The sequence below is a fragment of the Tenebrio molitor genome, chromosome 9, assembly GCF_963966145.1.
Source record: "Tenebrio molitor chromosome 9, icTenMoli1.1, whole genome shotgun sequence".
In the NCBI taxonomy this organism is placed as follows: Eukaryota; Metazoa; Arthropoda; class Insecta; order Coleoptera; family Tenebrionidae; genus Tenebrio; species Tenebrio molitor.
In genome coordinates this window covers 4,773,298-4,787,326 of record NC_091054.1, presented here as the reverse complement: position 1 = coordinate 4,787,326, position 14,029 = coordinate 4,773,298, and the positions used below count along the sequence as shown (strand labels likewise).

At 34.8% G+C, this 14,029-nt stretch overlaps 1 protein-coding gene and 2 long non-coding RNA genes across 3 annotated transcripts in view; 1 reads left to right on the top strand and 2 right to left on the bottom strand.

The window, feature by feature from the left end:
• Window positions 1-14,029, top strand: part of LOC138138085 (uncharacterized) — a 132,822-nt gene that overhangs the window by 43,837 nt on the left and 74,956 nt on the right. The gene's annotated exons all lie outside the window — the stretch shown is intronic.
• On the bottom strand, window positions 2,198-3,195 carry LOC138138817 (uncharacterized). Its single transcript, XR_011162113.1, has 2 exons — window positions 2,902-3,195; window positions 2,198-2,839 (listed from the first exon to the last, which is right to left on the bottom strand). It is a non-coding gene; the product is annotated as an uncharacterized lncRNA (long non-coding RNA).
• Window positions 5,823-7,102, bottom strand: LOC138138954 (uncharacterized). The gene is made up of 2 exons (XR_011162164.1): window positions 6,005-7,102; window positions 5,823-5,941 (listed from the first exon to the last, which is right to left on the bottom strand). It is a non-coding gene; the product is annotated as an uncharacterized lncRNA (long non-coding RNA).

The window sequence follows — 14,029 nt, the reverse complement described above, 5'->3', positions numbered from 1 at the left end:
TCTAACCAACAAGGTTAGATTTTTTAAATTGCAGAAAAACTCTACATTTTACAAAATTGTTCGGTGTAAGTTGTGTTTTGGGAAAATTCTGTCAAGTGTCAAATATCAGAAATGTCAAGAGAAATTGTCTAAACATGAAATTGGAAATATTTTATACAGGGTGTCGCAAAATTAACGTATTCCAAGTCGGAGGTCTTGTAGGGAAAAATCTCAGGAATCTCGAAAAAATTAAATAAAAAATATTACAAAGATATATGGGTCTGAAGGTTCAAACTTTTCATCATGTTTTCTTCAAATAAAAAATATAAATGGTTGACATTCATTTTGAAATATGGTGAGGATGATTATGTGAAATTTTAAAATATAAAAATATAAAAAACAGCTTTATCTCGAAAAAATAAAAGTTTTATTTTTCCAATTTTTGTTCAAAAGGGAAGTACAACATTGTTAGAATATTAATCAGGTACTTTTGAACAAATATTGGCAACTTTTATATTTTTTTTCAAAGTGACAGCAATTTTTTTTACATTTTTACTTGGTCAACAGGATCTCCCCTACTAAGCCCCGAACTCGGAATACGATAATTTTGCGACACCCTGTATTATATGATACTCAAAAGTACCTAATTAAAAGATGTAAATGTGATTGCAGTAAACGTATGTACTAAAATTGATGAATGTCCCTGCGGACACAGATCAAAGCTGCCAGCTGTATAAAGCAGAACGCACTAGATCTAGAAGATAGTTCTGCAAGCGTACTTTTCAATTACAGTAGTGAATGGATAGTAATCAACTCGACTTTATGTATTTATAAAATAATATTTCGATTGACATAATAAATATTGTGGTTTGTAGAGCGATAATCTGTACCTAAATGATTGGCAGCACTGGCTGCGATTTTCAATTTCTTATTGACATACGGAAACTGTTTAGAATTAATTAAAACCGTGACTGTGTTTATCCAGCGCTGGATTATTAAAGGTGTGTCCAGGTTTAACTCAATGGACAAAGTGATAAAGCTTAACCTGTAAAAATTACGTAGGTTAAAAATTGGGTAAGTGAGGTTATGTTCACGAAAATATTTAATTCCTTGTAGGTATGATTAGCATTCTTTTGTAAGTTGCTCCTATAGATTTGTGTTTTCTGTATAAAACAACGTATTTTTGTAAATTGTTGTAAAGATGGTAGGTACTGTAAACCAACCAACAAATTGAGGTGATGGTGTTTTCATGGTTGCAAAGGAAATTTTTTTCGCGCGGTTCCGATGTTCAGATCGAGAAGAACACTAAATTATTCTGTTTCTTATACGTATGTTGCTTAAAAAATTTGGTCAAATTATAAATTGTACCGTTTGTGCCATAATGATGCCCTGCAATATACCGTTGATTTTATCAGTTTTGTAAGTTTGTTGCCCTAAGCAATTATGTAATTAATATAACGTACTAAGGTAAGCATAATTTCCATAAATTTAAATTTGTTTGCCGTTTTGTTGATTTTTGTGTTTTCAAAGAATGTGGAACAATTTTTATTCGTTTATTTACCGACTATGAAGAAACTCGTAGACACAATTTTCAAATAGATATTACAATTATCTTAGAATGCTATAATAAGTTGAAAACCAACTGTCAGACTTTAAATATTTTAGTTCTAATTTCTACAACTCAAGAGCTTCAAGACTCATTAATTTTGCTCTATTCATGATGACAAATAGTTTATTTGCAGTCTATTTTCATTTGTAGATAATCGCAGATTCGAGCAATTCAAATGTTAACAGTGGACCAAATAAAACTAGAGACAGATCTGAATATGGCATTCCAAATAATAACATTTTCGTACACTTCAATAAGCTGAACACAAGTTCCTTGGCTGAAAACTTATTTTTAGTTTTTGAATTAAAGCTCGCTGAAATTGTTTGACAGTAGTATTTCTCACACATAAGTGCAGTTTTTTAACCTAAATTCTAAAAGGGCGTTTCACACTATAAAAATTTAATAAAAACTGACAGAACTTTTTCTGACAGTTCCCGTTTTTTTTTAAGCCAACCGTACGTGCAAGTTCTTATGGGTACTTGACGTATTGTCGTTGCAGATAAATCTAAAGGTCCTTTAAGAAAGTCTTTTATTTAGGCAAAATGTTAACAGCATGTGGTATTACGCACGTTTGCTTTTTTAACGAATAGATAAATAATAAATCGGGAATAATAGTGATAAGAAGATTTTATGTATCTACACTCTACAGTAACGTACAGTATTACTTATACAAAAAGGTAATCCAATCTAACAACTACATAAACTCAAGGATGTTTCAAAATGTAACAAAAAAATATACACAAGTAGTATATTATGATACAAGTTTATAAGGAAGCCTTTAAAGCACGCGCGACAAGTTTAAGAGCACGACACGTAGCAATAACGACAATAAAACAAAAAATTCACAGTCTTGCCAATTTCAAGTAAAATTTTGTATTGCCAACTCAAACAGTAGGTAATTGTTGCTCAGGCGGTACCATTATCAACCCTGTTAAGCAAAAAAAACTGTTTTTTCGAGTTGGACATTTGCGGGCGAAGCCACGGATAAAAGCTAGTAGGTACTCACTCACTACCTACACAAGAACATTTTTTTTTTTCGAAATTGGTAAAGAATTCCATTTTAGCAGGACTGTTATAGCGACATAGTAAATACAGGTTAGAAAGAAACTCTGATAGTTTATGTGTTTGTGCAGTGTTATTATTTTTTTTTATTCATTTTCATTATGCAGTGCTAGAAATTCAAGTCAAGTACAGCGGAAAGTCGTTTTACTTATAATTTTCAGTATTTTTATACTGGCCGCGGTCCATCCTCTGTAAATAAAAAAAACAAAATTTTAAATAAGTCTGGTACGGTTACACAAAAAACAGCTTACTCTTGTCAGCAGAGACGTGCAATACGAAAAACACAACCAGAACGAGGAGAGTCACCACGATTCCTTTTTTCGGCATTGTTATTTAATCAGTTACTTCTTTGGTGTTACTGAGTTGTCCAGGAACAAACGTTACCTACTTATATACTGCTCTGCATACATAATACATAACTGACTTATGCATTTTTATTTTTATGACTTTGTTGTTTATACAAGGATTCTCGTTGATGAGCTTGTTAAGTATTTTCTATGTAAAATATGCTAACGGTATGCAATAGGTATTATGTAGTTTGTTTTTTTGGGAACTGATAAATGATAAATCAGGTATCATAATGGAGTTTTTATGTTTAAATAACGTAAACTTTTAAAAAATCATTGCATATGATAGAGGCTTATTATTATAAATGATTGTCCCATCGCAGTTGGCGTTGAAAACCTACACAAACTACAGACAGATCTGAATATGGCCTTCCCAATAATAACATTTTCATACACTTCAATAGGCTGAATACAAGGAAGTTAATTTAACTTCCTTGGCTGAAAACTTATTCTTAGTTTTTGAATTAAAGCTCGCTGAATTCGCGGGAAAACCTGTTGTCAAAGCAAAACATTGTGCTGTAACTACTTGTGTGATTAATGGCAATCGGTAATCAATAAATGAATGCATCAATGGTCGTACGTGCAAGTTTTTATGGGTACTTGACGTATTGTCGTTGCAGATAAATTTAAAGGTCCTTTAAAAAAGTCTTTTTTATTTAGGCAAAATGTTAACAGCATGTGGTATGTGGTAGGTATTACGCATGTTTGCTTTTTTAAGGAATAGATAAATAATAAATCGGGAATAATAGTGATAAGAAGATTTTATGTATCTACACTCTACAGTAATGTACAGTATTACTTATACAATAAGGTAATCTAATCTAACAACTACATAAACTCAAGGATGTTTTAAAATGTAAAAAAAATATACACAAAAATACTTTTTCTAATTTTGACATATAAAGTGACACTTTTCAAAATTAATTGACGTTGGGAAACGTCACACTTTTCGTAACTGGTTACGAAAAGTAAAATCTTTCCTAACTGGTTAGGAAAAATTTATTGTATCATCAATTTGACACTGTCATATTTTTTGTTTTTAAGCAAAATAACCGTGCCTACTTACCTACTTGATATTTTAACACAATAATAATTTATTATTAATGAAATTCACTACTTCGTTTATCGTTTGAAGAAACTTTTTTTTGTCAAAATTAGAAAAAATCTTGTATGTAACACTTTAGGAAATGCAATTTTGTGTAACTCGTGTGATTTTGCGGGATCTCGCTGCGCTCGTCCCGCAAATATTCCACTCGTTACACAAAATAACGCATTTCCTAACTGGTTACATAAATAGCTATTAAATGCATTCTTATTTTTAATGTTTTTCTTTGTATACATATACAATAAATGTTTTAGAAAGCGAATAATTATTGAAATTTGAAGGAGAGGGTGAGAAACAAAATGGAGAATAATGATTTTAAGCGATGCGAAGTTTTTTAGGAGCGGTCAAAACTATATGTATATTTTAATATTGTTATATATGCAAGGTGATTCACGAGTAATAGTGAGCCCGACGGAACTAAAAATGCAACACACAATACATTTGAAAATAAAGCTAGATATTTACCGCGTCCATTCCAGCTTTACGTTCTAAATGTATTATGGGTTGCATTTTCATTCCATATGCAACGTGTTTCGTATGAGTACGGGCCTGAAGGTCTCAAAATGCAACCTAATATCCGATTTTCATGAGTAATTAGGAGAATAAAACATAGTTCCTTAGATTGCAAAGCTATTTAAATCATCTACAGAACTAAGAGACCGAACGCTCAGTAAACATATCAAAAGTAATTTCTAAATGGGACGCAATTTTTTTGAAACGAGGTTTTGTAACTTATAGCAATACTCAATACATTGTCTTTTTGCCGAAGTATCAGTCATTAACTCATTACTCATTACTGTTTGAGTTGTTAATAAAACTATGATGACTTTGTATCAATAAAAGATTACAAAAACCTTGAATTTTTTGTCAGCTGTCAATAACGACAATAAAACAAAAGGAAATAGGTACAATTCACAGTCTAGCCAATTTCAAGTAAAATTTTTATTGCCAACTCAAACAGTACTAATTGATGCTCAGGCGGTACCATTATCAACCCTGTTAAGCTAAAAATAGTTTTTTGTAATTTGCCTCCATTTTGATTCTCTAACAGTCATATTAACGAACGCGACGTCATCATCTGGGATTTCCTTATAGCCATTATTTCACGGAACATTTTACGAAAATTTTTAGGTTGGCGTGTCAGTTTAAATTACAAAATGTGCAAAGAATTATTTATCAGAATTTATCAGGCAACAAATTCGCGACCGTATTTTTGGCAATTTCACATATTTCAGCTGGCGTACATGAAAGATTATCTTCCATATTCGTGTTTTGTGACAGAATTTGGATAAAACAAAAGGCGACTTTGAAGACTTGATCAAATTTTCACTTTTAAAATTAAGACATTACCAACCGCCACAAAAATCCCTAAATCGACGAAAGTAAACATTTTTGTTTAAAAAGGGCAAATTACAAAAAATAGTATAAAAACTCGTTTCATAAGACCTTGAAGCACTCATTCTTTCAAATAACTCGTGGCTACGCCACTCGTTTTTTAATCTTGACTTCGTGCTTCAAGACTGGTCTTATGAAACTTGTCTTTTAATATACTATTTTCGAGTTGGACATTTGCGGGCGAAGCCATGGATAAAAGCTAGTACTCAAATAAATCACTACCTACACAATGACAGTTTTTTTTTTCGAAATTGGTAAAGAATTCTATTTTAGAAGGACTGTTGTAGTGACATAGTAAATACAGGTTAGAAAGAAACTCTGATAGTTTATGTGTTTGTGCAGTGTTATTATTTTTTTTTATTCATTTTTATTATGCAGTGCTACAAATTCAAGACAAGTATAGCAGAAAACCGTTTCACTTTTATGCTGCCTTCGGTCCATCCTCTGTAAATAAAAAAATCCAAATTTTAAATAGGTCTGATACGGTTACACAAAAAAACAACTTACTCTTGCCAGCAGAGACGTGCAATACGAAAAACACAACCAGAACGAGGAGAGTCACCACGATTCCTTTTTTCGGCATTGTTATTTAATCAGTTACTTCTTTGGTGTTACTGAGGTGTCCAGGAACAAACGTTACCTACTTATATACTGCTCTGCATACATAATACATCACTGACTTATGCATTTATGCATTTTTATTTTTATGACTTTGTTGTTTATACAAAGATTCTCGTTTATGAGCTGGTTGAGTATTTTCTATTTACGCAATATGCTGTATTATGTAGTTTGTTTTTTGGGAACTGATAAATGATAAATCAGGAATCATAATGAAGTTTTTATGTTTAAATAACGCGAACTTTTAAAAAATCATTGCATATGATACAGAGTTATTATAAATGATTGTCCCATCACAGTTGGCGTTGAAAACCTACACAAATTTTGGATTTCCACTACCGGCAGTATCGCCATCTATCGGCGATACTAGTCTCACTCATGTTATGAGGCTTGCGGCACATTCAATTACGTCACCAATGCCAACTGCGATGGGACAATCATTTATAATAACCCTGTATAAGATAGCTAAGCTCCAATAATTCCAGGGATGTTTTAGTGTTATGGCATTTATTATTGATAAAGTGTGTTTTATGTACACTGTTATACCTACAATATTTACATGTACGTAGCCTCCTTATCGTCAAGGCCGTTAGGGAATATTTTGAAATTTTGAATGTTATCATTGAATAAAGATTTTTGCGCAGTAGGTTATAAAAGTCAGGATTTGAGCTCATTTATTTTAAGGATTTCAATTTTATGAATGTACTCGAGAACCTGCAACAGTTGCTACTGGTCCAGATCTTCTCGGCATGGCCGTTTTAATTATTCTTCACCACCTGATTCTAAATTGAACTAGGCATAGTGATTACGCGGGTGTAAAAGTCTAGCGAAAGCTAATAAAAGGTCAAGTTTTTTGTTAGGTTTTTCTTCCGATCTTGCTAGGTTTCCTCCGGCGAAATTTAATAAATCTGGCCATACAATCCTTGGGAGTGGGAGGAGACAAAGTGGGTTTAATTAATCCGACGATATCTCTTTCAATTTTGACGGCATTAATCGCGCCCTTCGTGCAAATGGGCGCCGGAACCTCGGGTCGGATAGGACGAAACGACGGAAATCATCGGAGGTTTAGTTCGAGACTAACGACCGTCCTGGATCCGCTCCTGGAACGTGTGTACACCGATTTTCGCCGTAACGATTTCAATGAGCGAGCTTTCGCCCTCAAAGCTCTCGCACAGCCTGCAAGATACGACGTGACTTTCAACAAACATGTTTATTCTGTTTTGATTGATGTCAGCACTCGGTTTTACTTACGAATCTCCATTTGCATAAGGCAAATATCAACTGGGATTTATTTACGTCTGGAATTTGTACACGTCAGATAGTTTGTTTTTTACGTGGGGGTGGCACCGGGACCGGTGCGATTTCCCATCTAGCCAATTTGTAAACACGCCATCCCCGATTATTTATCGTGGCGGGGAGCGTCGAAAGCTGCGGACGAGGACGCAAAAGGATTCGGAGGTTTTCGACACGCGAGATGCGTCTTTTTAAAGGACGGAGGAAAAATAGCCGCCCAGATTATCCGCTTTAATTCGTATTTCGGGCCTGGAGTGGGCTCCGATGAAAGCCCCCGTCAGCCAGCTAAGTGGTTTGATATTAGCGTCGAACTGGATTAAAAGTTTTTCAGCTTTTTGTTTAATGAAGAAAACTGAACCGTTACGGTGTTTGTATTTGTCGTGATTGCGCCACTTCACCGCCTCATTATTTTCAAGGCCTCGGAGAAATTTTGCTTCTGACCATCCTCCGCCGCTGCAAATTCTCTTATCTAATTACTCCTTTGTCTATGTTTGTTGCCACCAGCCAATGACAATACCTAACCATTATAATGCTGTTTCCCTTACACGATTTGGGAAATGTGGCGTCGTTAACACAAATTGTCCTTGTCTCTCGTTTCCGCAAATTTATAATTGCAGAAACGAATTCCTAACTGCCACCAATTTGATAATTTGTAGTTTTCGAAATTCGTTACGGATGGAAATGACAATCTGGCGAAGAGAGCAAATATTTTATTCGTATTAGAGAGTTCTTATGTCAATGGAGTCAATCTGGAACCTAAGAAAAACCCTCGATCCAAGGAGGTCTCGGCAATAGGAAGAGGTTTCACTGTATTTAAAAAAAAAAAAGTGAAATTTTTAAAATTGAGATTGTCTTTCATCTTTCAGTTATCACCCTTTACTGTCCCATTTGTTTTTCCACTCTGGAGCATTGAAAGACTGATTTTTCAAAACAAAAATTTTTCTTGACCTACTAGAAATGTTTCTGCACAAAAAATTTTCCTTTATCTCTCTGTACTTCCCTTTAATCTCTCTATATCTCAATCGAATTTCCCTCGCTCTGTATTTCCCGTCACGGATCACCTGTATGTCCTGGAATGTCTCTGGAGCTCCCTGTGTCTCCTCTCGATCTCCCAACTAGGTTCCACATTGTTAGAGTATAAAACCTTCTTAATTTGGAAAAATAAGGAAAGTGTCATCTTGCAACATCAAATTCTAAGGGTGAAGTGCACCCCCACTTTCGGGTTGAAGAAGATAAAAAATACCACCAAGTCGACAACATTTTGTAAGTTTCAACTTAGGATGAAAGAAAATTGAGGTTATGTAGAAATGAGAAGTGTAATTACAAAACTAACCAACAAAACAACTTTGATACAGTTAGAGTTAATTATAGCGACTTACAGCGAATTTCAATTCAGAATCCAAAACATTTCGTACTTTCCCTGATATTTTGAGGTCATTTTGAATTGGAATATTCAAATTTCAATAAAAAATTCAATTTTGCCGATGTTGCGCGACATTTGAGAATGACAGATGACAGGTGCAGTATAGCCAATCAAACAAAATTAAATTCAGTGACACTAGATTTAGTGACATTTTATTTTTTGCCAACATAATGCAACAGGTGTTGGTTCTTTGATTAAAAAACAGGTTATATAGTCTGTTTTTTTTTCAACGAACCACGACCTGTTAATTTAGGTTTGCAATAATAAAATTTTACAAAATTTAGGGAATTTAATGAGATATCAATTGGCTACACCTGCCAACGCCTGTCATTTTTAATGTCTCAAATTAATTGTTGTTAACTTTATTAAGATGCTGCGCTACTAATATCTCTACATAACCTCAATTTTTATATGATGAGATTTTTCACCCTAGATCAAAATTGTACAATGTTGCCAGCTCTATTTTGATAAAAAAAAAAACAGACTATAGCCATATGATAATTCAGTACCATCGCGGTAGGCGTTGGAAATTCAAATTTACGTTGGCAGCAAGACCTTTGCTAATAATACCCTAGTTTCGACGCTATTGATATCCTTCGCTGTTAATTCGGTTTGACATTATCGTTGGAATCGTTTTGTATTTATTTTCTTGTTATAGTAATATTTGGAATTTCTTTGTTTCATTTACGAAAAGTGTATTATTTTTCTGTGGGTTATCTCTGCTGTGGGTCAAAACATGTCAAAATAACATGACGCATAACCTCAAAATAAAGTAATGACGGTTTCACAATTTCACATGTTTAAAATTAAATAAATTGAGTAAATTTTTTGACATTACATTAAGCTCACTTTAGATAATCCCCGCCTACGTCGATGCCACTTATTCTGAATTATAGGTACTATACAGTTGGTTGCAAAAAAAAGACGGGAACTGTGAGAATAAAATTGACACATTTTTACAATTTTTTCATAGAGATGCAATGATTGCAATGACATTTTTAAAAATTATTTGAGAGGTATTGTATTGTATTGTATTAAGATAATTTTCATGTCCCGTTTTTTTCGCAACTAACTGTACAGTCACCAGCAATAAATTTTGGTCATCAAGGTCATTCTTTGACACAATGGAAACTGCTCTAATGTGAAACGGGCATAACCTCTAATAAATTCTATTTGTCTTGTCTTGTCAAGATCTTGTCAACTTTTTGGAAGTCCCAACTGGGTTGTGACCCTAGCTTCTAACACATCCGTCTCTATCAGCGAAATAATTTTTACTCTGTTAAAATACGATATTCGGGTCATAATTTTTAATGTTTGAAATAAAACTGTTAATTTTTTTTTGAGTGATGTTTTATGGACATTGGCCCTAATTAAGCAGGTAAAATTTTTAATTTGTGACAGTTGCGGGAAATTTCAAAGTGACCTTGACGACCAAGATTTAATGCTCGCGACTGTACATTACATGTTCTTCCTGCAAATTAATTCCCCTGTCAGCTCTTTTTTCGAAAAATTAAGTGTCATGTAATACGTCTTTTTAGTTTTCGGTGGGCCACCCCGTATGTATTCGCCATGTCAGAATCATTTCTTAAAATGCAGTGACGAATATTTGAACAAAGATGAAGAAACTACTGCCGGAACGTTATAGATGTGGATTGGGGACTTGTCGTTAAGTTGGCACTGCCAAGAAAAGTAACTAGGCGCTCTTATAAGGTATTTGGATTCGAATTTATGACAGATTTCTCACTAACGTACGTAATCATAAGTTTTTAGCGACCTTGAGACAATCCACACCGAAGAGAGTAAATATTTTGTTCGCAACAGGAAACCCAAAAACACCTCTTTAGTGACCCTAACAAGACATTTCTCTGTTTCCAAGCCGATTTTTTTCCCAAACCCAGCCTGTCAGAATTAAAATGGTCTCTCCTCTTCACAGCGACAGTCCGAATTTTTAGTTGTCACCCTCGACCGCGAAACCCCCAAATCCCGTCCATTTATTTTTCCATCCCGGTGCATTCTCGCCGCGCCGTTATTTCTCCTGGATGCATGTTGGGATTCGCCCCGCGTCTCTTCCATGGTAATTTTATTCATAACTCCACCACCGGCAGCACAAATCTACAATGATGATGCAATTTCTCGACCCCTCTTGTTCTCTATAACTAAATCCGACACGGAGAGAACTGACGGGGTGTATCGAGGGGTTGAATTTTGTATGTTCTTACCCGGAGGCGGCTGGGGAACGAAATGACACGAGGTAGAATTCTCCAGGGCTTTTGAAAATCTGACATGTCTCGCTCGAGTTGCGGAGAAAACACTTTTATAAAATTAAAGGACTCCGGTTTTCGATTGTGCTTTTTCCGGTGGCTGTACATCCCTTCGGACCGCATCCATTGTGCATTCGTGTGATGTATATTGAAAAATGGCCACCGCAGAGACCATAAATTGTTAAAATTTATATTGAATCTGTGGTGTATTATAAATCATCCCCGGATTTATTGATACTTTGGATTTAGTCCTTCAAACTACATTCGTATTATTTATATTATTGCAAAATTGAACGCAACGAATTCCGGTGATAAGTCACCGAATCCCAGTGCTCTTCCGGTTCATCCTGTTTATACGAATTCTCTTCTGTTTATTTTACGATGTGAACACAATCTCGACCGCCGACAATGCGCTAACATCAATTCACGTTTTCAAATACAAACAATAATTGCAATGAACACGACCGGTTTCAGTTTAGCGGTTGTATTCAACGGATTAATGACTAATCAATAAACCAAACATGTAATGTCTGGTTTACTTTCACGTACTTTGACAACCGCGCTTTGAAGGAGAGCTTTACGCCAAGCTCGGATTAAACTTTTACGAACAAAAAACCAATACCGCATCTTTGTTGACTTTCCTCCCAAAATAATTGTGTTTATTTATAGAACGTCAACAGAAATCGAGATTCTGAATTTTTCTGCCGGTGACGCTTTTATCAAGGATCAATTTTGACAAGGACTCTCGCGGCACAATATCAAATCGAACATGATAATACTTTCGTTGTTATCTGATCCAGCGAAAATTGGCAAATTCTCAAATGATAAATAAAGATGGACGTGTCAAAGGATATTTCTTGGAAACGTCAAGGGAATACAATCAACAGGTCGACATTTTTCATGTTATAAATAGGACTAATCAATATTGTAGGGTTCTTCAGTCTTGACACTTGAGAAGGATAAAAATAATATTCCGCTACTGTTATTCGCGCTTTGAGCTTTAATTTAATTTGAATCAATTACTTTATTCCATCACCTACGTATATGAAATTTATTTATCTAAATTGCGAATCAGAGACAAGCTGAAACCGTGTGATTTTATGACAACACTGAGTGAACAGTTTCTCTTTGGATGCGTGGTAGGGGTGTTTGTCTTTGAAGCGTAACACACGCTTGTCACTTGCACGTAATGACGAGAAGGGGTGTTAATACGCCCTGATCCTGATAATACGAATAATCGTTTCATTACCAAAGAGATGATGCAATGAAAACTTACTTGGTGTTTGCTTTTTACTCATCTTTTCTGTGGTTTTAAACTCGTATTTATGGAGCCGGTGAAATATTACAGTTTTCTTCATAAACCACAAAGCAAGGCCGACTTTGGGCACCTATAAAACACAAGCAAGCGTGTGAAGGAAGGTTTATAAAGGTAATATTTTATAAGTGTAACATATTTTTTTCCTTTATGAGAAACAGGATTATTAAAGTTTTTTAGTTGAATGTAACCAAAACATTGAATATTCTGTCAAAAGTATCTATGGATTTTTAGTCGTATGGGGGATGTGTATTGTTGGTTGCATCACACATTTTCTTAGGCTCACTATTATTCGTAAATCACTTTCTATAACAGTGAACAAAGCACCCTACAATAGCATGACCCTTCTCTCTCAGATGTGATGACCAATCCAACCAATTACATTTTTCCTTATAAGAATACATTTTTTAAATATTTTTTTTACTTTACAAAGAGTTTAATATATACTCTTGTGACTTTCAAAGGATCTTTTTATTTTACATTACATAACTGAAGTGACAATCCATTCCCAATGTCACGGTCAACTCCCCCAGAGATAGGTCCCTGTAATCAAATAAAAAATTTACCGAAGAGATCAATTTTGATCGGTCTCCATCAACTATGTAATTGTTTTTGATTCTGAAAAATCCCCTACGTGTGAGTCCCTCGAGATTATTCTCATAAAAATTTTTATCGAAAGTTTTACAACGTCCTTAAAGTTGTCTGTAAGTTAGATGCGGAGTGAGCAAAAATGTAAAATCCCTAATGAGCCCTTGCGACAATATCCTCAAGTTAATTCGGCGTGTTCAACACTAGAACTGCATCTTAATTGGCCAAGTACTCGATTATAAGTGCATTCAGTCTCATCTGCGTCTATTTTCGTGCTTAGCGCGGAACTTACAATTTTCTTTTAATAGCTGGGGACGATTCTGTCTTGAGTTTTCCGCGTTACAACTGCTGCCAGTGTGATTTTTTATTACTTTACCCCAGCGAGAATTCTTTTCAGGAAGACAGTAGTAAAAAAGTAAAAAGTTCGTGTTTTGATCGCATTTGCTTTTTAACGTGTCTGTCTGGAAAGCTCCAGGTACTTTTCCGCGCATTTCTATTAATTTTTTTAGCGTGCAAACGCCCGGAAATTGAACATGACAGCTCTTACATGAGAATCCATAAAATATCAGCGTCACGTTTACTCGATTATAAAATTGGAAATGTTACAGCTTTTAATACTCCCTTTCCCTGTTCGCGTCAAGGTTTCATTTGCATATTACGGTGATATGTTCACAAATAAATTATTAATAACAGATTGGTAAGGGCGAGCCACTTTACATTCTAATCGCACCTGTGAATAATTTATATTCGATGGGACCGAGTTAAGCACCGAATATCCACCCCCAAATTGAAGCGTTAAATTTTTTAATTGCGTTTAAGAACGAAACGGCCAATGTTTTTTTCTCTTTTACACAACACGCGAGATTAAATTTACATTTCTCGTTTCATTTTTTTTTTCGCGTTATTTTTGCAAATTGTCGGGCTGGAATCCGGGAATTACCGGATGGATAAATTCCGCGGCCAGACAATGAGAATACGTTTTCATTTTTGGGCAACCAGTAATACGTCCATTTGCATATAATTTGCAGCCGTAT